Here is a 23695-nt window from a genome sequence, read left to right as displayed (position 1 = left end):
CAGGAAGCAAGGCTGGCTCCTGTCCCAAGCCTGTCCGGAGTGGGAGTGCCTGAGGGGCACCCAGATTTACCCCAACCAAGTCTCACACCACCCTTATCTGAAGGCTTCATCACCGTGCTGAACATCACACACCAACATCCATAAGACTACAAAGCCAGACACGCGGTAAGACTCTGATCGCTGGCTGGCGCCGACTCTCACTGTCTCGGCTCATAAACTATAGATATTGAGGCCAATTCATGGAATTAATGTGCACTGAAAATTTCTGCGCAAGCGTGCGAAAGCGCGAGAATCGCAGCGCAAGTGCGAAAATCGCAGCGAAACCCGCGCACAGCGATTCATGGAAGTCCGTGCGCGTGTAAATCCATGGATGTGCGCCAAAATCCTGCGTGGCGAACGCTGGCGCACATGTCTTCAAACAGCATGCGCTATGTGCACAGCGAAAGTGCACATAGTGCAGCGCACACAAAAGTAGGCGTAACAAGAGGCATAACACGCGGAATGGGGAACAACGCGTGAAAATGTGGGCGTCACGAGGGAAGTACAGGAGGCAAATGCGCAGAACGCCCACACGCACGCCTACAACACGTATTCATGGAATTGAACGGGGCTAAGGCGTGCAACAAAAAAGACACGCTAATCCGGAAACACGTACACCAGCAGGAAGCAGGCGTACGTGCACCCGCGCAGCATAAAAGTGCGCGCAAACAACAAACAAGCTCAGACACTAAGATGAATATACCATTCCTTGCAGCAGTGGTCGTGGGATACCGCAGGAGGAGGAGGAGGATAGTCAGGCCCAGAATTTGTACACTCTGAACCAGCCTTTTGGGATGCCTGATGACCAGGTGTATGGGAGGTGCAGGTTTCCACCTCACATAATACTCAACCTGGTGAGTGAGTGGGAGGATGACCTCACATCACCCACCCTTTGCGACCAAGCACTGAGCCCCCTGGAAAAGGTGCTTAATGTACTGCACTTCTTGGCCACTGGATCATTTCAGCGGACAAGTGCTATAGTGGGGGGGGTGTTACAGGCCACGCAGTCACGCTGTCTACACCAGGTGTTGGCCGTCATGACTGCACACCCATCAGTCCGCAGGCACATATACCTGCCCAGAACACCTGCAGAAAGGCAGGCTGCCGTCCAGGATTTCTACAGGGTGGCACAATTCCCCAAAGTGTTGGGTGCCATTGATTGCACCCATGTGGCTCTACGTCCCCCCAGGGCAACGGAGCACATCTATAGAAACCGCAAGCACTGGCATTCCATCAACCTGCAGGTAGTATGTGATGCCAAGGGAATCATCACCTCAGTATATGCCAACTATCCAGGGTCCACCCATGACAGTTTCATTTACCGAATGTTAACCCTAAACCGGGACCTAGAAGCTGGGCGGCATGGCGATACATGGCTGCTTGGTGAGTATAAATGCCACTGCACATGCATGCATGTCAGATACTGAGTAATGTCACAACCCCACTAATGATACCCATCACCACCTCCCCAGGGGACAGTGCCTACCCTCTGAGCACCCACATGATGAGGCCAATTCGGAACCCCACCACACCACCTGAGGTAAGATACTACACAGCCCATATTGCAACCCGGGGCATAGTGGAGCGCACATTCGGAGTGCTCAAGTCACGCTTTCGCTCCCTTGACCGCTCTGGTGGGCAGCTGCTATACGCTCCCCCAGTACTGTGCAGGACACATGCTGCCACTATGATCCTGTTGCAACACGCCGGGGCCTGCGGGTGGACATGCTGGTGCCCCCACATCCCCAACCACATGCATGGCTGCTGCGCATGGGAGGGGAAAGGGCACATGGTGAGGCAGCCCTTACGCAGCTGGTGGCTAATTACTTCACCTAAAATCACACCCCTGTGGAGTGCACACAGCCCTGGCACATACCAGCTGACAATCAATGTTGATAACATAAGGGACAGTCAACTGTCACAACCATTCCAGCCTGAGATTGGTCACCTGGAAGTGTTACATTGTGTGCATCCCTACCTACCGAAACACCACCAATGCTGTGTCATTATAAGACATACATCTATGCTGCTAAATCGATTACCCCCTTGCAAAATACAACATGAAAACAGCGCCATGTCACCCAACCCCCCCCCAGCTCCGCCAACCAACACACCATGGCATATCATGCAATGTGAAAGCAAACAAAGCAATGCACAAGACCTGACACTGTCACAAAGTGCACTGTTCCAAATGGAAACTGCCCACAGACAATTTGCTCCCAGTAATAAATAACAAACAGCACACATGAACAAATACTTACCACAAACACAATACAGCAACACACCATGAAACATTGCAAAAACATGACAGTACTAAGTCAAAGTAGTGGTAGTCTTACAACCTGAATAAGCCAGCACATCGACCCCTTCCAACTGTAGAGTGTTGCTGCCACGCAAATGTGTCAGTGTACTGCATACAACATGAACTCCATCTGCAAAGGAGACGGCCTTGTGTAGACATGAGGAAGGGACCTGCAAATTAGGAGGAAGACATGGATGCACAAGCACATATCAATACACCATGCAGTGCACAATACAACAACAATACCCACTAGGGATGTCCACACAGTATTGACTACAGACTGCCCACACAGCTCATGGGAGCCCAATGTCACTGTGTAAGTCACTGTCACTTGGTCAGACCCTTTGCAATCCATGGAAACGGGAAGCTGGAGGGGTGTGTGTGTCACAAACCCAAGCATCTAACCAAAACTCAGGACAACCCTGCATGTGCCCAGCCGGAATACAGTGGATGCCCACGGGAGCCACACAAGGCAACACACTGTAAAAAAAAAAAAAAAATGGCCATGTGGGGGAGGCCACCCAGGAGGTTTGAGGACAGGGTGCACACCAACACCCATCTGCGTGGATGTTGCGAAAAAAAAAATACCTCCATGGGCTCATGGCCTGCACGGCTATGCCATTGTGGGAGAACTGCTGTCGCTCTCTTCACCCTCTGCTGCTGCATCAGGAGGTGGTTGCACTATGGGAGGCAGCCCACGCAAAGCCCTGGTATGGTCCCCATGGCAACAAGCATGTGGGTCTGGAAGGTCTGATTCTGGAGGATTAAAGTGCAGAGATCCCCATGCAGCACCTCACGGGTTGTCTGCACTTCTGCACGCATGGCCTCGCGTGATTCCCGGATCTTCTCACGTGTTGCCTGCAGCTCAGCTGAGAGTGATCGTGTGAGGTGCTCCAGCTGCTGTTCTGCCCTAGCATTTCGGGAAGCCTCAAGTTCAAGCAGACTCTGCCTGAGGTTATGGAGTTCTACCCTCAGGGCTTCCCTGTGGCCCTGTGACTCTATTGATATGGATTTGCGCAGAATCTCCAGTGCCGCCCGTCAGTCCCTGTTGGACGCCAACATGTCTTCCCTGTGTGATTGGCAAATGGAGTCTGTTGCCTGCTGTTGTTGCTCCATCTGCCTTTCAGGGGGGATAATGGAAGTGGCCACCCTCTCCATTGCCTGAGCCAACATTTCTACTGATGCTGCCTGTTGGGTTGCCATACCGTACATGGAGTTTTCCCATACAGTATTGCCTGGTGGCGCACGGCCACCGCGTCGGGGGCACCACACCTGTTCGGGGCAAGGCGATCTGCACCTTGCTGTGCTGGCACTGCCTGAGGCTGCAGGACTGCATTCCCCCTCTGATCTGCTGACCCAGGAACAGGATCAGATGCTGTGGAGTGTGACCCTGCATCCGTAACCGCCAAAGGCGGGCCTACCAACACTGACATCCCCATAGAGAGTTCTACCCCTGGTGCAGGTGGGATGGACAGAACAGAATCCCTGCCAGAAGCACTGACCTGCGACAGCACATAAGTCTCATCATCCGACTCAGCACCTAAATAGAGGTCTGGGGAGCTGCAACCAGAGACACCCCTCGACAGTATGGTCTGCAGTACCAAAGTGTTTTCACCCACCACCACACCACGTCCCCCACTGTTGCTTGGTCGTGGCTGAGAATCCTCCTGGGTCTGCACCCTCTCCTGAACCTCACCAGCATCAAGTGCGTTGTCACCTGTAAAAAAATGAAATACAAGAAATGGAAACAGGCATGAGCACCATAGCACACACATAGGCCTCAAAAAAGTCAAAAAGGCAGACAATGAGGACACCAAGATGGAAAAGCAACACATTTGCAGCATGTTGTGTAGCACTGGCATCACCCATCAGCCTGTTTGTGGCATGTCCAATACACATACATGACACATGCCAGCACACAGATGTCATGTAGCATAGCCTTTGTAAATTAGACAACTACAGCGATATGTCAGTGAATGAGTACTGCCACACATCCATGTCACATGGACATGATGAGAAGATTAATGCAGAATAGCGTTGCAAAATATGCATGTGCCACACACTGCAAAACATCCAGTGTACAATAATACAGTGATTGTAGGCGGATGTACACATCAATGGTTGGTCACTTCAACATGACAGGAAACAACTATCATGTTCCACATGCAAACAGGCCCTAAAAATAAATTTCAGCAGGCCAATACTCTCTTGCCCTGAATGGTCTAATCATTCACATAACCAGGTAACTAATGTGGCACAATGTGCGGTGTAAACAATGACAGAAGCATGTCACATATGTGGCATTAGGTATGAAAAAAGCATATGAAAAAAGGGATAATCTAAACAATCAGCCTGAATGAACACAGAAAAAATCAGAACAATGTTGTTGCAAGATGATAGTTCAAGGGCAACAGCAGTAATGTGGGGCTAATTGCCTACTGTGGGCAGAAGGGATACTGTCATACCCAAATCAAAGGCACTTGAATGTATTGGAGGAAGCACATGGGTGACCCATAACACTCAGGAGTACACACCCTCACCAGGCACTCAATCAGACCAGAACCCATCACCCAAACAACATACACATGGATTACACACACATGCATGGGCACTCACCGGACAATGCGTCGTAATCAGGTAAGTCTCCCACGCCTTGGATCTGTTCCTCTGTGACGAAGGTCCCAGCAACAGACTCATGTTTAGTGAGTTTGTTGTCCTCTGGTGGAGACCCACCGCCAGACACCAGAGTAGCGGCATGATTTGAGGCCAGTTTGTTCTTTGCTCTGCGTTTCAGGTCATTCCACCGCTTGTAGCAATCATCAGCTGTGCGCCTCACGAATCCAAGGGCACTTATGCGGTCCACAACGGTTTGCCAGTGTGCCCTACGGTGACCAGGTGTGGTCTTGCACCCTGCAGTCACCACCATTTCGTGTCTATGTGCCGACACATAGGCCACAAGTGCATCAAGTTCAGCGTCATTAAAGCTAGGCTTCCTTGACGTGCCGGAGTGGGTAGCGTGTCTGGGGTCTCAGCCTGTAGTGCCAGAGCACCCTTCTTCCTCTTTTTCAAAGGTGGAGCGGAGCCTGAGTGGTTTAGGCCGCTCCGGTCAGTAGGGGCAGAAGCGCCGTGCACTGGGTACTAGGAGTGTGCGAATGCACAATGACCATAGGTCTTGGTGCAGGCATTGACTGAAGTGTGATGTTGGCAGGGGCAACGTCGGTTTGATAAACCTGGACCGACACTGTCCCAGATGGGAGACTCAGAGGCGGGGTGGATAGAGCTGCAGCTGCCCCTGCAACCTCCCCACCCTGCCTACTTGGGGCAGCAGATAACATTGCTGCCCCAGATCCACGTGGCCTGTTGACACCAACTTGCACCACCACACGTGGCTTAGACTTGCTGACCTGGAAGTCAGCCTGGGAGTCATCCTGTGCCGGTTCAGGTGCCACAATGGTCTGGTCCAACAAGGGCTGAGGTGGGATGGTGTCAGCTACGTTTCCCACAACCATGGGGGGGGGCATGGGTGTCCCTGATTGGTCCTCCACACATGGGGTCTAGGGGCACCCTGCAAATCCTGGCCACGTCGCCTACCGCGCCCACCACTCCCACCTTTTGGAGGTCGGCCACCTTTGCCTCCCTTACCGCTTGGTCGCCTCCCAGCCATGGCACTGATGTTGTTGTGCATATGGGAGTTGCAGTAAACGATTGTCCTGGGCAATTGGAATGAAAGGGGAAGGGTACTAGATGGAACTTGTACCCTAGTGCTCTAGCAAGGCTATCTGTGACCCCTGGGGGAAGATGACGGGTCACGCAATGCACAGGCACCCCGAAAACAGAAAATAACATGCATGCAACCCCTCGTAGACCACGTGCGTGTTAAAATGAACCCGCACTACGCTGTGGGAACCAGGAACACAAAAATAAGCGTTTGCGTGTTACACGCAGCCTACAATGACCTCTGAAGGGGTACGCGACACACGGGGCAAGCACAGCTGGTAAATACGTGCGCGACTCACCGTCTGCATGGAAAAAGAACGTGAAAAAGATGCGCGTGTGTGCGTTTGCAACACCCCCGCCAAAAGAAGAATTGTACGCTATCTGAGGAGACAGGACAAAAGAAGAAGTGAACGCTGTTTGAGGAAACAGGCCCAACAAAAAAAATGAACGCTGTCGGAGGTAACAGGGAGTACGAACTTCAAACGCTGTGAAGTAATCATGTGTGAACCGGCAAGAAGTACAGAATTCACCCACTCGCTCTCCACGAAAAGCACGTACAAGGAAATGGGGTCCTACACGTACCTTTTAAAGCGGCCCACACCTACAATGTAACTTACGCGTGTACGCGCTAAGGACCTTTCCTCCAATTACACGAGCTGACACACGGACGTGCAGTTTTTGGACGTGTACGATGAACATGCACCCGTGTTGAGGGAAACGCCCGCCTGCGTCACCTCACATACGCGTAGGCCCTTTCCTCGGATTACACGCATTCACACGCAGACGTGCAGTTTTTTCACTCGCCATGAGCCACTATGCCCACGACACGAGAGAAACGCCTGCGCACGTAATGTCACAGACGCGCTTACGCGCTAAGGGCCTTTCCTCAAATTACACGCAGACATGCAAGATTCTCATGTGCCAAATCACTCCGTATCAAGCTGGCCACGCAACAACACACGGAAGACCACGTTCCTGCCCAGAAGGCTGATTTACTACCCCTCAGAGCCCCGAGCATGCTGCCACCTGCCATCTGCTGCTGCCTGCCTGCCTGCTGCCCATGTGCCCTGCTATTTGCTGCCTGCACATCATCCATCTGCAGGGGTGCAGTTGTTGTGACCACCCCTGCTGGAACTGAAGACTCCCGACTGGGATACCATTGCTCCACAGCCCAGCCCCAGGACCCAGTTGCCCACCCACACCTGCCTCTGGGGTTGCCATGTCGGGCACACCACCATCTGGCACCCCTGGCAACCCCCAGCCAGAGAGGCAGAGGGCCACCAGCTTCAGTGCCAGGGAAGTTGGTGTCCTGGTGGAGCAAGTCTTGGGGCAGTATGATGCCCTCTTTGGAAGTTCTCGCGCCGACTATGAAGGACGGACCAGGATCTGGATGGAGATCGTGACTGCCATCAACGAGGAGGGGCTGGCAGTCCGCGACATCAAACATGTCAAGAAGTGCTGGGAGGACTTCAGGTCCAGGACCCTCAACAAGGCCCGGCGCCTCTTGAAGGCAGTGGATGCCAAGGGGCGCTGGGGCCACCTGTCCGACCACCAAATGAGGGTCCTGGAACGCATATGCCCAGCGCTCCACGTCCAGGTCCTTGAGAGTCAGACCCATCTGAAGTCGAGCAGTAAGTGTACATGCATACTGATTGGATGCTGCGCATGTCGTGGTGTGCCAGTAGTGTGCAGGTTGCACATGTGTTTTTGTAGGGCTATGTATTGATGTGTATGTACAGGGGGGTGAGGCTGACACAGGCGAGTGTATGTGTGGGTAAGCATGCAGGCCAAATGCAGATGTGGCAGCACACATGTTTGAATTACTGTGTATGTACGTTGGAATGGTTGTGGTGTCACTCATGGATGTTGGTTCCAGCTGCATGTATCTGCACTGTGTACATGTGCATGTGTGTGTATTTGACAAGTGTGCAACTGTGATGCAACATGGATGCATGTGGCACTGACATGTAGAAGGCTGAATGCCAGATGTGACATGGATGGCGATCTCATCACTCTGACAGTTGGTGGACATGCACACATGCATGTAAGTGTGTTGGTGTGCGTGCATGTATTGTGTACTCTCCGTGTTTAATGTGACGTCAGGCTCACCTTCAGATGCTGATGCTGTTGTATGTGTATGGATGGTGCTGCCTGGTGCAATATTGCTGTGGAATTGCTCATGTGTGTGAGTAGAAATGACATGTGTGTTAGGGAGTGTGATGCCATGTCTGAAGTTTGACACTGCCACTCATGTACATCTGTCATGTGTGTATCAGTCCATTGTACAGTGCCCTGATACCTGTGTTGTATCTCTCCCTGTCTGCAGCGTCAACTGATGAAGAGGGCGGAGAGGGTGCTGTGGAGCAAAGCTCCAGGGATCGCACCATCAGCCGGAGACGCAAGGCCCGGCTCCCCTCCCAGATTGTCATCTCTTCGGAGAGTGAGGAGTCTGGTGCCGCGTCCCAGGCAGCAGCTGCCGAGGGTAGATCCAAGAGGCGGAGGTTGGAGATGGACTCCTTGGCAGTAGAAGGGGCAGCTGAGACACCACAGGGTCCGACGGAGGAAGATGGCATGGAGTCATCCAAGTTGGTGGGGGGTTTGGAGGAGGAGGAGGCCGTGGAAGGGACATACATGTTGTCTGGAGGTGTGAATTTCACTGGTGCCAGTGGTGCAGTGCAGGGGCAGGGAGAGGAGGCAGCACAAGCCGCCGCGAGGTGCCTGTGTGTAATTCAATCTCTGATCCTGTGACTGCATCATTCGGCACCAGCAGGGATGCCTATGTCCAGACCCGTTTTCAGGGGGGGATGGGCGCACAACAACTGGCCTTCTTCTCCCTGCGGACATGGCTACCCAGGACCGTGTTGAGCCTGTCCTGGCTGGGATAGCGTTGCATCAACGGGGCATGCGAGTTGACCTGCAGTGATTTTGTGAAGACACTGCATGCCATCTCGGATGCCTCTTTGACCGCGTTGACCTACTGGGATGGGTCACCAGTGCTGGATTGCTCCGTGTGCTGGACCTTCTTGCGACCCCCTCCTCACCTGACCCCACTACGCGCCAGTCACCTGGGTACCCTGTGGAGCTGCCTCTGACCCAGCGGCCAGGCTGGTGAAGGACACATCCCTGCCACAGTCGGGAGTCGGACATCCAGCAGGGGTGGCCACCAAAACAACTGCACCCCAGCCGGAGCAGGACATGCAGGCAGCAAGAGCCAGGGCGCAGGCACAGGCACAGCAGCAGCAGCAACATGGTAGGAGCAATGATGGCTCGGCCAACATGTCATCGTCCCTGCGAACCCTCGAGGCCATGGAAGAGGACCGCCTCCAGGACATTGAGCGGGAGTTCGATGATGCCCTGGCCCAGGACATCCAAAAGTGAGCCGTCAGACTAGCCCGCTGCCATTGTAAATAGTTAGTTAGTTAGTGTTAGGTTTCATTTTGGTTTTCATTTTTTTTTGGGGCGCGTGGACAATAACCCCCGTTTTTGTATATAGTTCTTCATTAGTTAGTGTATTTTTGTAGGTTTCAATTGGACAGTTGAGCTCATGGACCCAGGATTTCATCCATAGTTGGAGTGTGGATTTGTCGGCATTTTCTTTTTTGATTTTTCCATGGAGCAATGGATTTTACTTTTTCATTTCTGTTTGGATTTGATTTGTTGGAAGGAGACTTTGGAGACATTTTGATTTCATATATTTTGGATTCTGATTTCCTTTTTTTATCATTATCTGACATTCTGCATTGTTTTGCTTATGTCCATTGTTTGGTATTTGATTTTCTTTCACCACATTTTTTGTTCAATACATTTGTTCCCGTACTTCAAGGTGTGGTATTTTCTCATTGGTTTCATGCATGTCACAATGTGGGTTTTCACATTCTCTGGCACCCATTGTGTGTGTGTGACGGACATGTGTTGATGTACATACATGCCATTTGGGTTGTTTCATGTAATGTGCATTTCAATGTGGGGTGTATGCTATACTTGGTTGGTTATTTGGGCCAGGGTGGCGTGCCGTGGGATTTTGGTGGCCATGAGGGCCATGATTGTGGGTCATGTTGACATGTGGGGGGGAAATGAGTGGGGGCCTGCTGGCAGGTGCCCCTCACTGCTGGGGGTGGGGGTGCAGGGGGACATGAGTGGGAAATGAGTGGGGGCCTGCTGGCAGGTGCCCCTCACTGCTGGGGGGTGTGGGTGCAGGGGGACATGAGTGGGGGCCTGCTGGCAGGTGCCCCTCACTGCTGGGGGGTGGGAGTGCAGGGGGACATGAGTGGGGTCCTGCTGGCAGGTGCCCCTCACTGCTGGGGGGTGAGGGTGCAGGGGGACATGAGTGGGACATGAGTGGGGGCCTGCTGTCAGGTGCCCCTCACTGCTGGGTAGTGGGGGTGCAAGGGGACATGAGTGGGGGCCTGCTGGCAGGTAGCCCTCACTGCTGGGGGGTGGGGGTGCAGAGGGACATGAGTGGGTCATGAGTGGGGGCCTGCTGGCAGGTGGCCCTCACTGCTGGGGCGTGGGGGTGTAGGGGGACATGAGTGGGGGCCTGCTGGCAGGTGCCCCTCACTGTTGGGGGGTGGGGATTCAGGGGAGCATGAGTGGGGGCCTGCTGGCAGGTGGCCCTCACTGCTAGGGGGTGGGGGTGCAGGGGGACATGAGTGGGGGCCTGCTGGCAGGTGCCACTCACTGCTGGGGGGTGGGAGTGCTGGAGGACATGAGTGGGGGCCTGCTGGCAGGTGCCCCTCACTTCTGGAGGGTGGGGGTGCAGGGGGACATGAGTGGGGGCCTGCTGGCAGGTGCCCCTCACTGCTGTGGGGTGGGGGTGCAGGGGGACATGAGTGGGACATGAGTGGGGGCCTGCTGGCAGGTGGCTCTCATTGCTGGAGGGTGGGGGTGCAGGGGGACATGAGTTGGTGATCATATTGCAAGGTGACATGTGGCTTGGCTAGGGGGCATGTCCATGGTGGATGGGCTGCCTGCGGGACATGACCAGGGGTGCAGGGTAGTCCCCTGTGGTGTGGGCTGTCTGCAGGGGCCGTGGAGGGGGTAGAGGGGACACCTGGGAGGACCCACACTGCCAATTCACGTGTAGGACTCCCCGCACACCACACTGGATACATGTACCCCGCTCTGACAGCAAAATCGTGTGTGAAACTTCACACGCACCCCCGAAATACACGTATCCGGCTCGCACTGGCCCAATCGCGTGTGACACTTCCCGCGAACCCCATTAATACATGTACCCCGCTCGCACAGGGCCAATCAGGTGCGACACTTCCCTCGAACCCCAGTAATACACGTACCCCGCTCGCACAGGGCCAATCGTGTGTGACACTTCCCGTGTATCCCAGTAATACACGTACCCCGCTCGCACAAGGCCAATTACGTGTGGAACTTCCCGCGAACCCCAGTAATACACGTACCCCGCTCGCACAGGGCCAATCGCGTGTGTCACTTCCCACGAACCCCAGTAATACACGTACCCCACTCACACAGGCCCAATCGCATGTGACACTTCCCATGAACCCCAGTAATACATGTACCCTGCTCGCAAAGGGCCAATCGCGTGTGAAATTTCCCGCAAACCCCAGTAATACATGTACCCCGCTCGCACAGGGCCAATCAGGTGCGACACTTCCCTCGAACCCCAGTAATACACGTACCCCGCTCGCACAGGGCCAATCGTGTGTGACACTTCCCGTGTATCCCAGTAATACACGTACCCCGCTCGCACAAGGCCAATCACGTGTGGAACTTCCCGCGAACCCCAGTAATACACGTACCCCGCTCGCACAGGGCCAATCGCGTGTGTCACTTCCCACGAACCCCAGTAATACACGTACCCCACTCACACAGGCCCAATCGCATGTGACACTTCCCATGAACCCCAGTAATACACGTACCCTGCTCGCAAAGGGCCAATCGCGTGTGAAATTTCCCGCAAACCCCAGTAATACATGTACCCCGCTCGCACAGGGACAATCGCATGTGAAATTTCCTGCGAACCCCAGTAATACACGTACCCCGCTCGCACAGGGACAATCGCGTGTGAAACTTCCCGCAATCCCCAGTAATACACGTACCCTACTTGCACAGGACCAATCGCGTGTGACACTTCCCGCGAACCCCAGTAATACACGTACCCCGCTCGCACAGGACCAATCGCATGTGACAGTTCCCACAAACCCCAGTAATACACATACCCTGCTCGCAAAGGGCCAATAGCGTGTGAAATTTCCCGCAAACCCCAGTAATACACATACCCCGCTCGCACAGGGACAATCGCATGTGAAATTTCCCGCGAACCCCAGAAATACATCTACCCCGCTCGCACAGGGACAATCGCGTGTGAAACTTCCCGCAATCCCCAGTAATACACATACCCCGCTTGCACAGGACCAATCGCGTGTGACACTTCCCGCGAACCCCAGTAATACACGTACCCCGCTCGCACAGGGCCAATCGTGTGTGAAACTTCCTGCGAACCCCAGTAATACACGTACCCCGCCCGCACAGGGCCAATCGCATGTGACAGTTCCCGCAAACCCCAGTAATACATGTACCCCGCTCGCACATGGCCAATCGCGTGCGACACTTCCCTCGAACCCCAGTAATACACGTACCCCGCTCGCACAAGGCCAATCACGTGTGGAACTTCCCGCGAACCCCAGTAATACACGTACCCCGCTCGCACAGGGCCAATCGCGTGTGAAACTTCGCCGAACCCCAGTGATACATGTACCCCGCTCGCACAGGGCCAATGTCGTGTGACACTTCCCGCGAATCCCAGTAATACACGTACCCCGCTCGCACAGGGCCAATCGCGTGTGAAACTTCCCTCGAACCCCAGTAATACACGTACCCCACTCGCACAGGGACAATCGCGTGTGAAACTTCCCGCGAATCCCAGAAATACACTTACCCCACTCGCACAGGGCCAATCGCGTGTGACACTTCCCGCAAACCCCAGTAATACACGTACCTCGCTCGCACAGGGCCAATCGCGTGTCAAACTTCCTGTTAATCCCAGTAATACACGTACCCTGCTCGCACAGGGCCAATCGCGTGTGACACTTCCCGCGAATCCTGGTAATACACGTACCTCCCTCGCACAGGGCCAATCACGTGTGAAACTTACCGTGAACCCCAGTAATACACGTACACCGCTTGCACAGGGACAATCGCGTGTGAAACTTCCCGCGAACCCCAGTAATACACGTACCCCGCTCGCACAGGGTCAATCGCGTCTGACACTTCCCGTGAACCCCAGTAATACACGTACCCCGCTCGCACAAGGCCAATCGCGTGTGACACTTCCCGTGAACCCCAGTAATACATGTACCCCACTCGCACAGGGCCAATCGCGTGTGAAACTTCCCGCGAACCCCAGTAATACACGTACCCCGCTCACACAGGGACAATCGCATGTGAAACTTTACGCGAACCCCAGTAATACACGTACCCCGTTCGCACATGGCCAATCACGTGTGACACTTCCCGCGAACCCCAGTAATACTCGTATCCCGCTCGCACATGGCCAACAATTGTGACACTTCCCGCTAACCCCACTAACACACGTACCCCGCTCGCACAGGGCCAATTGCATGTGACACTTCCCTCAAACCCCAGTAATACAGGTACCCCGCTCGCACAGGGCCAATCGCATGTGACACTTCCCGCAAACCCCAGTAATACACGCATCCTGCTCGCACAGGGACAATCGCGTTGAAACTTTCCACGAACCCCAGTAATACACGTGCCTCGCTCGCACAGGGCCAATCGTGTGTGACACTTCCCGTGTATCCCAGTAATACACGTACCCCGCTTGCACAGGGCCAATTGCGTGTGACACTTCCCGTGAACCTCAGTAATACACGTACCCCGCTCGCACATGGACAACCTCGTGTGAAACTTCCCACGATGCCCAGTAATACACGTACCCCACTTGCACAGGGCCAATCGCGTGTGCCACTTCCCGCGAAACCCAGTAATACACATACCCCGCTCACACAGGGACAATCGCGTGTTTAACTTCCCGTGAACCCCAGTAATACACGTACCCCGCTCACACAGGGCCAATCGCGTGTTTAACTTCCCGCGAACCCCAGTAATACACGTACCCCGCTCACACAGGGCCAATTGCATGTGACACTTCCCGCAAACCCCAGTAATACACATACCCCGCTCGCACAGGGCCAATCGCGTGTGACACTTCCCGCGAACCCCAGTAATACACGCACCCTGCTCGCACAGGGATAATCGCGTTGAAACTTTCCACGAACCACAGTAATACACGTGCCGCGCTCGCACAGGGCCAATCATGTGTGACACTTCCCGTGAATCCCAGTAATACACGTACCCCGCTTGCACATGGACAACCGCGTGTGAAACTTCCCGCGATGCCCAGTAATACACGTACCCCGCTCGCACAGGGACAATCGCGTGTGAAACTTCCCGCGAACCCCAGTAATACACGTACCCCGCTCACACAGGGCCAATCGCGTGTGACACTTCCTGCAAACCCCAGTAATACACGTACCCCGCTCGCACAGGGCCAATCGCGTGTGAAACTTCCCGCGAACCCCAGTACTACACGTACCCCACTCGCACAGGGACAATCGCGTGTGAAACTTTCCATGAACCCCAATAATACACATACCCCGCTCACACAGGGCCAATCGCGTGTGACACTTCCCACGAACCCCAGTAATACACGTACCCCCCTTGCACAGGGCCAATCGCGTGTGAAACATCCCCCAAAACCCAGTAATACACGTACCCCACTCGCACAGGGACAATCGCGTGTGAAACTTCCCGCGATCCCCAGTAATACACGAACCCCACTCGCACAGGACCAATCGCATGTGAAACTTCCCGCAAACCCCAGTAATACACGTACCCTGCTCGCACAGGGACAATCGCATGTGAGACTACCCGCGCAGCGGGGTATGTGTATTCGGAGGGGTGCGCGGGGAGTTTTACAGGCGTTTTCGAGGTTGTGAGCCTGTGCGCCATGTACGGGATTTGTGCGCTGTACATGGCGCATGGGGAGGGGTTGGGGCGTAACTGGCGCTTCTGCAGGGTCGATGCGCCAGGCTTGTTTTGGATGTTAAAATCCATGAATACACTGTGCGCAGAAATGGATTTTAGCGCACGCGGCTGGCGCAGAAAGTCACACGCGCACACTGCACGCCAGCCGCGTGCACCACTTGTGCGCTGAATTCTATGAATTATTGGCTATGTAGTGATCACCTGATTAGCCATCTCTTTGCCCACTACTAGCTGACAACTTCAGTTTGCACCATGAGCCATACGTTTCCCAATTGTGAAACCCGCTTTTATTAATATGCGCTGTATATTTCACACGCACTTAGCACCTGTATTGCTATGCACTGTATGCTTCTACAGGCACAGAACCGTCTCTGCGGATCGTGACCACCCATAAAGGGTGCTCTCTACATCAATCAAACAAACTCTGCCTCAATGTTATTTTGTTACAAGAAAACAGTACATTTGATTTGTAATGCTGCATTTAATGCCTCACGCGTACTGCTTCCACTATTGCGATGATTTGTTACATACTAGAGAATTGTTTATCACTACGTTATACCAAATGTCCTGCTGTTTAAAGTCATTATTGTGTTTGCATGGTGACATTATGAAGTGCATAACACACACAGCCTCAATACACAGGCCAACCCCCTAGATCGCATCTATTATTGCCCAGATCTTCAGATGTCCTTAGTGATTTCAGCACTGCGCACTAATGTATTATATGTAACGCCTGACTCTCTGTGATACCGTCTATATGAAATGCTACTGTGCTACCTCACAGTGGCTCAGTATGACCTTCAACATCTTATTGATTGCTGCTAATATTAGAGTGTCTCACTCGCACTGTGCTTCCTAGGACATTGTCTACCCTCAGCTATCACAGCCGTGAAAGTATATCACCAAGTCCTAACCAGCCTATTCAGCTGCTTGGCTTATTTGAACCTGCTAATACCAGTATTCACAGCAAGAACCATCTCCTCCAGATATCCATGTACTCCCTCACCTACACAAGTGCCCTCACCGTTCGCCTGTCACAATCATCCAACCTACTACCTTCAGCTTTTATAACACCATCTAGCTTCTTACCACCTTGCTTAGGCTATGCATCTGCGCTGTCCCAAAAGATAATGCTATCTGGCCCAAACACTAAACCTAAAGAGTGGCATCAACCCAAAGCCTTCCCCCTCAATAACACAATATCTACATATACCACTGACCACCTTGATACTACTACCTGCATACTGCACCACGTACGTGCACCAAATGCACTCGGCACCCAGCCTTGCTCTACTCTCCACAGAAACCATAGATGGAGCTCTAGATTCACACAACAACACCCTACCACAATCATCCAGGATACTATGACACCAACCACCCCATCAGCTTTAAACACTCCCAAAACTAGTCCGAGACTCTCCATTGGAAAACAAAATAACCTTTCATCGCCTCTAAAAGCTGCCCTCATCAATGCCAGATCCTTACAGGCACATGTCCTAGACATCACAGATCTTGTAACATTACATGACCTTGACTTCATTGCAATTACGGAGAATTGGCTGCACACAGCCTCAGGCCCCTCACTTGCACTTGCCATTCCGGATAACTACTCTATTATCTGCGCAGATAGAGATGCCAACATCTCTAAAGGAGGAGGCATTGCATTTATATAAAAGACATCATTAGCCCTGAGAAAGATCACCAATCTTCCCCTGCCTTCTGCAGAACTTCTATCTGTCAAACTATCAACGTCACCCACATCCACCATCACCCTGCATCTTGTTCATCGTCCACCTGGTCCAACAAACACCTTTGAAATGACATCTCACATGTACTATCCTCCAACACCAAAAACAAGTCACAAGTCATCATCCTTGATGATTTTAACCTAGGCCTGCATGACACCAATGACCAGAAAGCTTGTGCCCTCAAGGACACTATGACTGAACTAGGGTTCTCTCATCACATCTCTGCACCCACCCACAACAAAAGCAGAATCCTAGATTGGATAGCTGACCTTAACTGTAATATTGACACCCTTGCTAACATTCCCTGCGCCTGGACTGACCACCATCTCATCAGGTTCATAGAAAATGCTTCACCCACTCCCCGAATTGTCCAAGCACCAGCCATAATGACTAGGAACAAACAAAATCTAACCTTAGATAAGCTCATCCCATTGTTGTAGCCAATTATCAACCCCGCCATGACCACATCAGACCCTACAACTCTAGTTGATTTATATAATCACACCATTCTCAAGGCGATTAACACATTAGCGCCCATGAAACTACGCAAAGCTAAACCACGCACCCACCTCAATACTTGGTACATGCATCATCTTAAGTTGCTCAGAAAAATTAAAAGATCAACCAAATCACTCTGGAAAAACACCCCCTCTTTAACTATAATATAGCCATAAACCAAGCTAAAAAAGACTATTACAATGACTGCATCTCCAAAGCAGAGTCTAATACTAAGGAACTCTTCAACACCCTTAAGGAGTTAGAATCGCCTGCCCCACCCCCCGACATGCGCATCAAAGGTACCCACTGGTGTACCGATATACAGAATGCACTCCAAGCCAAAATTACCATGCTACAAAACAAAAAAGTAATGAAGAAATCTCTTATTTCTAACACTGACCCCATCCTAAACTCACACTCCTCAACCAGGAGCACACAACTTTAATTCAGTTTCTCACCACTCTCCATCAAAGAGGTCGAAACCATTACCCTGAAACTTAAACCGTCTTATTGTCAGGGAGACGCATGTCCTGCCCAACTTGTCAAGGAAGCTACTAAGGAATTAGCCCCTTTCATCACATCAGTCATAAACGCTTTCTTCAAATCCAGAATAGTACCTAATAACTTAAAAGATGCTTGGGTACTCCTGCTTTAAAAATAAAACGTCTCTAGACCCAAACAACCCAGCCAATTACTAACCTATTACGACGGTTCCATTTTTACTGAAAATACTTGACTGAGCAGCATACCTGCAGATACAACAGTACCTTGAATCCAATAATTTACTAGGTCTGAGGCAATCTGGATTTAGACCCAGGCACGGAACTGAAATCGCCCTTATAGAGCTCAAGGCCCAAATCCAGACCCTGAAAGACAAAGGCAAGCTAGCTATGCTTCTCTTACTGGACTTATCAGCAGCTTTTGATTTGGTGAACCATAACATTCTATGCAAACAACTTTCATTAGCTGCACACTTCTCAGACCAAGCCAATGCATGGATTGAGTCTTTCCTTAACAACAGATCCATGAGGGTCTTTGCACCCTCTTTCTCTGCTACCCCAACCCCCGTCACCTGTGGGGTGCCTCAAGGTTCTTGCGTGTCCCCTACTGTCTACAATGTATTTACCAAGCCACTCTTTGATGAACTTAACTATCTGGGTGTCACCTAAACCAACTACGCGGACGACACCCAGATGCTCATCCCCATTACTGGTGATTGCTCTGTGGACAGTGGGACCCTCAACAAGATGTATCTCATCATGCAAGCCTGAATGGAGAAGCATGGACTCTGTCTTAATGGGGATAAGACAGAGTTGCTCCTGCTGGGCTTGCCTGCCAACCTGAATAATTTGGACGCGTCATTCTCCTCCTTCAACATTGACGGAAACATCAGTAAAGTCGCCAATGTGGTGAAAACATTAGGAATCTACATAGACTCTGCACTAAACCTAACAAGACAAACTAACACACTGGCTTCCTCATACACCTACACCTGCAAGCTTATGACAGCTGGCCCACCTTACCTATCTCCAGCTAACTGCATCACAATAGCTAGAGCTTTAGTGCTTTTTAAGCTAGACTATTGCAATGCACTTTACCTGGGCACCTCTCAACAAAATATCAACAAAATGCAAGTTCTTCAAAACAACACCATTTGATCGGTGCTAAATATTCCAATAAATCATCACATCTCCGAAACTAGACTATCATTAAAATAGCTCAACATCAACCAAAGAATCGCCTTCAAAACCCAGTCACTTACATATAAAGGCCTTTCCAACCGGACACCCATTCACTTGGCCAACACTATCTCTCGATACACATCATCACGGCCCATCAGAACTGCCTTAAGGCACAGTGTCAACATACCCAGATTTAGGCAACAACGTGCAGGCAGGGCTAGTTTCCCTGTCCTCGCAACTAGAAAATGGAACGCCCTCCCCCTTTCCTTAAGAGAGGAAACGTCTTACCATTTATTCTGGAAAAAAGACCCAAGCTTGGCTCCAAGTGCAAGATTCTACATCTAATGCCTAAGCTTGCCCCGACAAACATCGCCTGCACATTGTAAATTCTGTTTTTGCTTGTATATACTATATCTGTGATATTTTGCTGTTTATATCATTTATGCTTGTAAATTCTGTATTTATTGTTGTTATTCTTTATAAATGTCTGTATTTTCATAACATATAAGCTTAGCGCCCAGTTGCTTAAGTGCTCGGTGTGCTCTATAAATAAATAAACTAAACTAAACTGCCAGTGCATGCATGCAGGCACGTGTGATGGATGTGACACAGGTGCTCAAATACCTGCATGTGTGCATTGTGTGTGACTCAGTGTGACTCAGTTCATGTATGTGGCATGATGCCTTACTTTCCTTGTTTATTTTGTATATGCCAGCCATCCATTGGTAACCATAACTGATGTCAATATGTTGTCTCCTATATTTGTACAGTTACTGCAGCTCATGGAGAGGGCGGAGGCATCATTGTGGAGCATCCATTTGGCGTTCCATTCCTGCATCCAGTTGATCTCTGCAAGGAGGGAGGATCAGCAGCTTAGTTGTCGAGTCCTGAGCACACCCGGCCCTCTGCAACCTGTACCAGCGGCCTAGTAAGGCTATTTTCTGTATTCTGGGGCACTCTGAGCCCACGTTGATCCTCGAGGCACCCTGCCTCCAAATATTTAAATTGGGCCCCACATTTGCTGTACTATGATTTCTTTTGTAGCACCAAGAATTGTGCTTTAACTTTCTAGGACTTGTGTGATGCTGGTGTGTGCCCCCCACGCCCTGGTCACCCCTGATGCTGGTGTGTGTCTCACTGCCCCCCTGGTCACCTGTGATGCTAGTGTGTGCCCCCTGACCCCCCGGTTGCCTGTGATGCTGGTGTGTGTGTCTCCCGCCCACCCTGGTTGCCTGTGATGCTGGTGTGTGCCCCCCGCCCCTCTGGTCGCCTGTGATGCTGGTGTGTGGCCTCCACCCCCCATGGTCACCTGAGATGCTGGTGTGTGCGTCCCATCCCCCCTGGTGGCCAGTGATACTGGTGTGTTTCCCCCACCCCCCTGATCGCCTGTGATGCTGGTGTGTGCCCCCTCTCCCACCTGGTCACCAGTGATGCCGTTGTGTGCCTCCCACCCCCTGGTCACCTGTGATGCTGGTGTTTACGGCAGCAGCATACAAATGCTACATCTATTAGGTGGGCACTATCAAGTTTGGAAGAATGGGGTAAGGGGAGGGGGAGAGGAAATCAGGGAAGGGGGCATCAAGAGGACCAGGTGAGGGCGGGGGGCACGTAGCAGCATCACAGGTGACTAGGGGGTGGGGGGGGCACACACCAGCATCACAGGTGACCAGATGGAGTGGGGGGCACACATCAGCATCACAGGTGAGCAGGGGGTGTGGGAGGCACACAACGGCATCACAGGCAACCGGGGGGGCTGGAGGCACAAACCAGCATCACAGGCGAAAAGGGGGGGCGTGAGGCACACACCAGCATCACAGGCGACCAAGGGTGGGGGGGAGGCACATGCCAGCATTACAAGTGACCAAGGGTGGCAGGAGGTACACACCTGCATCACAGGCAACCAGGAGGGTGGGAGGCACACAACGGCATGACAGGCGACTATGGGGCACGGGGGCACACACCAGCATCACAGGGCACCAAGGTGAGCGGGAGGCACACACCAAAATCACAGGTGACCGGGGGGGTGGCGGGGGACCTGGCGGGAAGCATTGTTGGCGCCCCCCCTCCCCCGACCTGTGATCTCATGCATGTGTTATGGGCTGAGCAGTGGGAGTGGGGACTATGAGTTAACAAAATTGTCAATGCTGGCATCTGCTGAATTTCATGAACCTCAGAAAACAGCAATAAGAGGGTCAAACCAGAACAGGCCTGGTTATGTTAGTCTGCTTTTGCTCTTCATTTTTAGTAACAATGACCAGTTTGCTGCTGTGACTCAGGTCATAGAATCGACAATCTACACTAATCTCATTCGTATGACCTCAAACATTTAGCCACTCTTAAAAGGTGATGAACTGGTCTTGAACAGTGTTACTCAAACTTCCAAGAACAAGCACCAGCAACATACCCACCGATAGCTGTACAAGCCTGTCTATCTCAGCATTAAAATACATGCATTTATGCAATATGTATTGCATCAAATATTTCACGGGAAGTTAAATATATTTAGGAGGGACACACATAAACTCCATGTGAGTGGTAAAGTCTTCTTTAAACATATGCAGAGAGTTAACATGCATGTACAATTCAACATAGCTCCCAATGTTAATGTTAGAGAGGTGGCGTTCTAAAATTATTACATTAAAATGTGGACTTTACATTGTAACACACTGCAGTGCATTACCGCGGAAGAGAAATGGCAGTTCGAGTATTGGGGTTTGTTTCGCTCATGCTTGTGAACTCTCCAAATTCTTAAATGTTTCCTTAGTGATCACTCATTTTAGCTCCCGACAGCACCATGAAACTGTAAGATCGCAAAGAAAAACGATGTCTACCATCCCAACATAAAAACAAAAACAATCAAATTCTTAAAGGGTGGAAGATTACCTTTTCTTGGGTCTCGTTAAGTTTACTTTTTGCAAATTACTAGTCGCGTGCTGCTTGAATAACAGCGGCCCTTGCACATTGGTTCATTTCAAGGGACTTGGAGTACTGCGGGTATCAGGGGAAGCATCTCCAGTGTACCCCAAGCGTAGTGCGCTTTGCCCTCCACCCTCACCCCCCAGCCTTGCAGCCCTGCGCTTTTTCACATTCTCCATTATGGTAAAGAACATTGTCCCGAGCTTGGGAGAGAAATGGACTACGCAGAAGGAGCTGCCTCCCCAGGGTGTGTTTAGCTGCTGGTGTATCAAATGCAGAAATGGGTGGCATCAAGAGCCCCACGCTCTGAAACATCTTTTGCGCACTGGTTGGTCACACGACAGAAAGTGTGAGCAGGTGATTCCCCAACACTTGAATCATTCTTTAGAGACCTGGCTTTGATTAATGTGGTGTTAGCTAGTCATGGCCATATTCCAGCGTTTGTGTTAAAGGAGATCGGAAGCTGCACCATGCAGGGTATTTTAAGGCCATGAATTGATGCTACAGCTTGTTGCCCCCAATGGAACAAAGAAAGTGAAGCATGCATCCTACAAGTTTGGGTATTTGCATTATACGGAAGACGGGCCAACCGTCCACGGAGACGGTTTATAATGTAGTTGATGAGTAGCTTTCCCAAGCCAGCTGCTGTGCAGACTACGCTCAGCTTTTGGTCCAGCGCCTGCATCCATCCTTCACACCATCATTCACAGGACACGTTTGTGTGGGTGTTTGTTTATCCCGTTAGACTACCATGATTACTCTTCCAAACAAAAGAAGCACAACGACAAAGAAGAGTATAAGACAAGTCTGAGCGAACAGTGAAATGTATGAAACTCTTACACTAAAATAAAGTCAGCAGTGCATGCCCAGGAAAGAGGGAACGACGAACAATATGCTCGGGAGCGGGAACTAGGGGGCCGTAGTAACCACCAAACTGGCCCAAGCGTGGTACTGGCACCCAGGGCCTCGCCCTGGAAGTGATTTTGGCCCGGCCAACGGACAGCCCAATCCACCCCTGTTGGAACGTGCAACTGTCTAAGATATGCTGACGGGGACACTCTGCCTAGGTCTTCCGAGAACCGGCCTTTTGATCTCCTGAGGAGAGTCCACCACCAGTGCTTGCTTCCTTTTTCATGACTACTTCAAACTTGAGAAAAGTGTCTAGCTTTGTGGCCTCCAGAGGCTGTTCTTGGATGGCTCAGTCATCTCCGCAATCCCATTTTGAAATAAATAAAACACCTATGCAGCAATAGGCCTCACCTACGAGGATGGGAGCAAGAGGAAAGAAGTGTGCTTGCCTCGGCAGGCTGTAGTTACTGCCGGGTTTCCTGAAACAAGGCCAATCAGTGAGAGCAGGATGCAGAAACTGTTTGTATTGGCTGATTCTGCTACTGCTTGGCAGTGTGTGCTTGTGATGGGAACAACTTCAGGATTTAGTGACCCACTCGCTCCTCTTTTCTGTAATGGCCGGGGGCCGACAGCACCAGCCAGCCCCAATCGATCCACACTTCAGTGTCAGTGCACGCCCATACGCTGGAGGAGGGCACACCGCATGTGTGCTCATGGGCCTGGCTGGTGCCAGCAGCGCCGGCGCCACCCGGGGCCGGGGGAAGGTAATAAAGCAACAAGTGTTGCTAATTTATCTGCCAATTGCCCTGCCCTGCCTGAGGGCCGAGGCCAGGCCTGTTTCTTGGCCCGGACGAGGTGGGCAACTGCCTGGGGCGCAATAGCCCCGGGGGACGCAATTGCCC

The sequence above is a fragment of the Ambystoma mexicanum genome, chromosome 7q (genome assembly GCF_040938575.1).
Source record: "Ambystoma mexicanum isolate Mex_15411 chromosome 7q, UKY_AmexF1_1, whole genome shotgun sequence".
NCBI classification, from domain to species: Eukaryota; Metazoa; Chordata; class Amphibia; order Caudata; family Ambystomatidae; genus Ambystoma; species Ambystoma mexicanum.
This window is presented reverse-complemented; position numbering follows the sequence as displayed.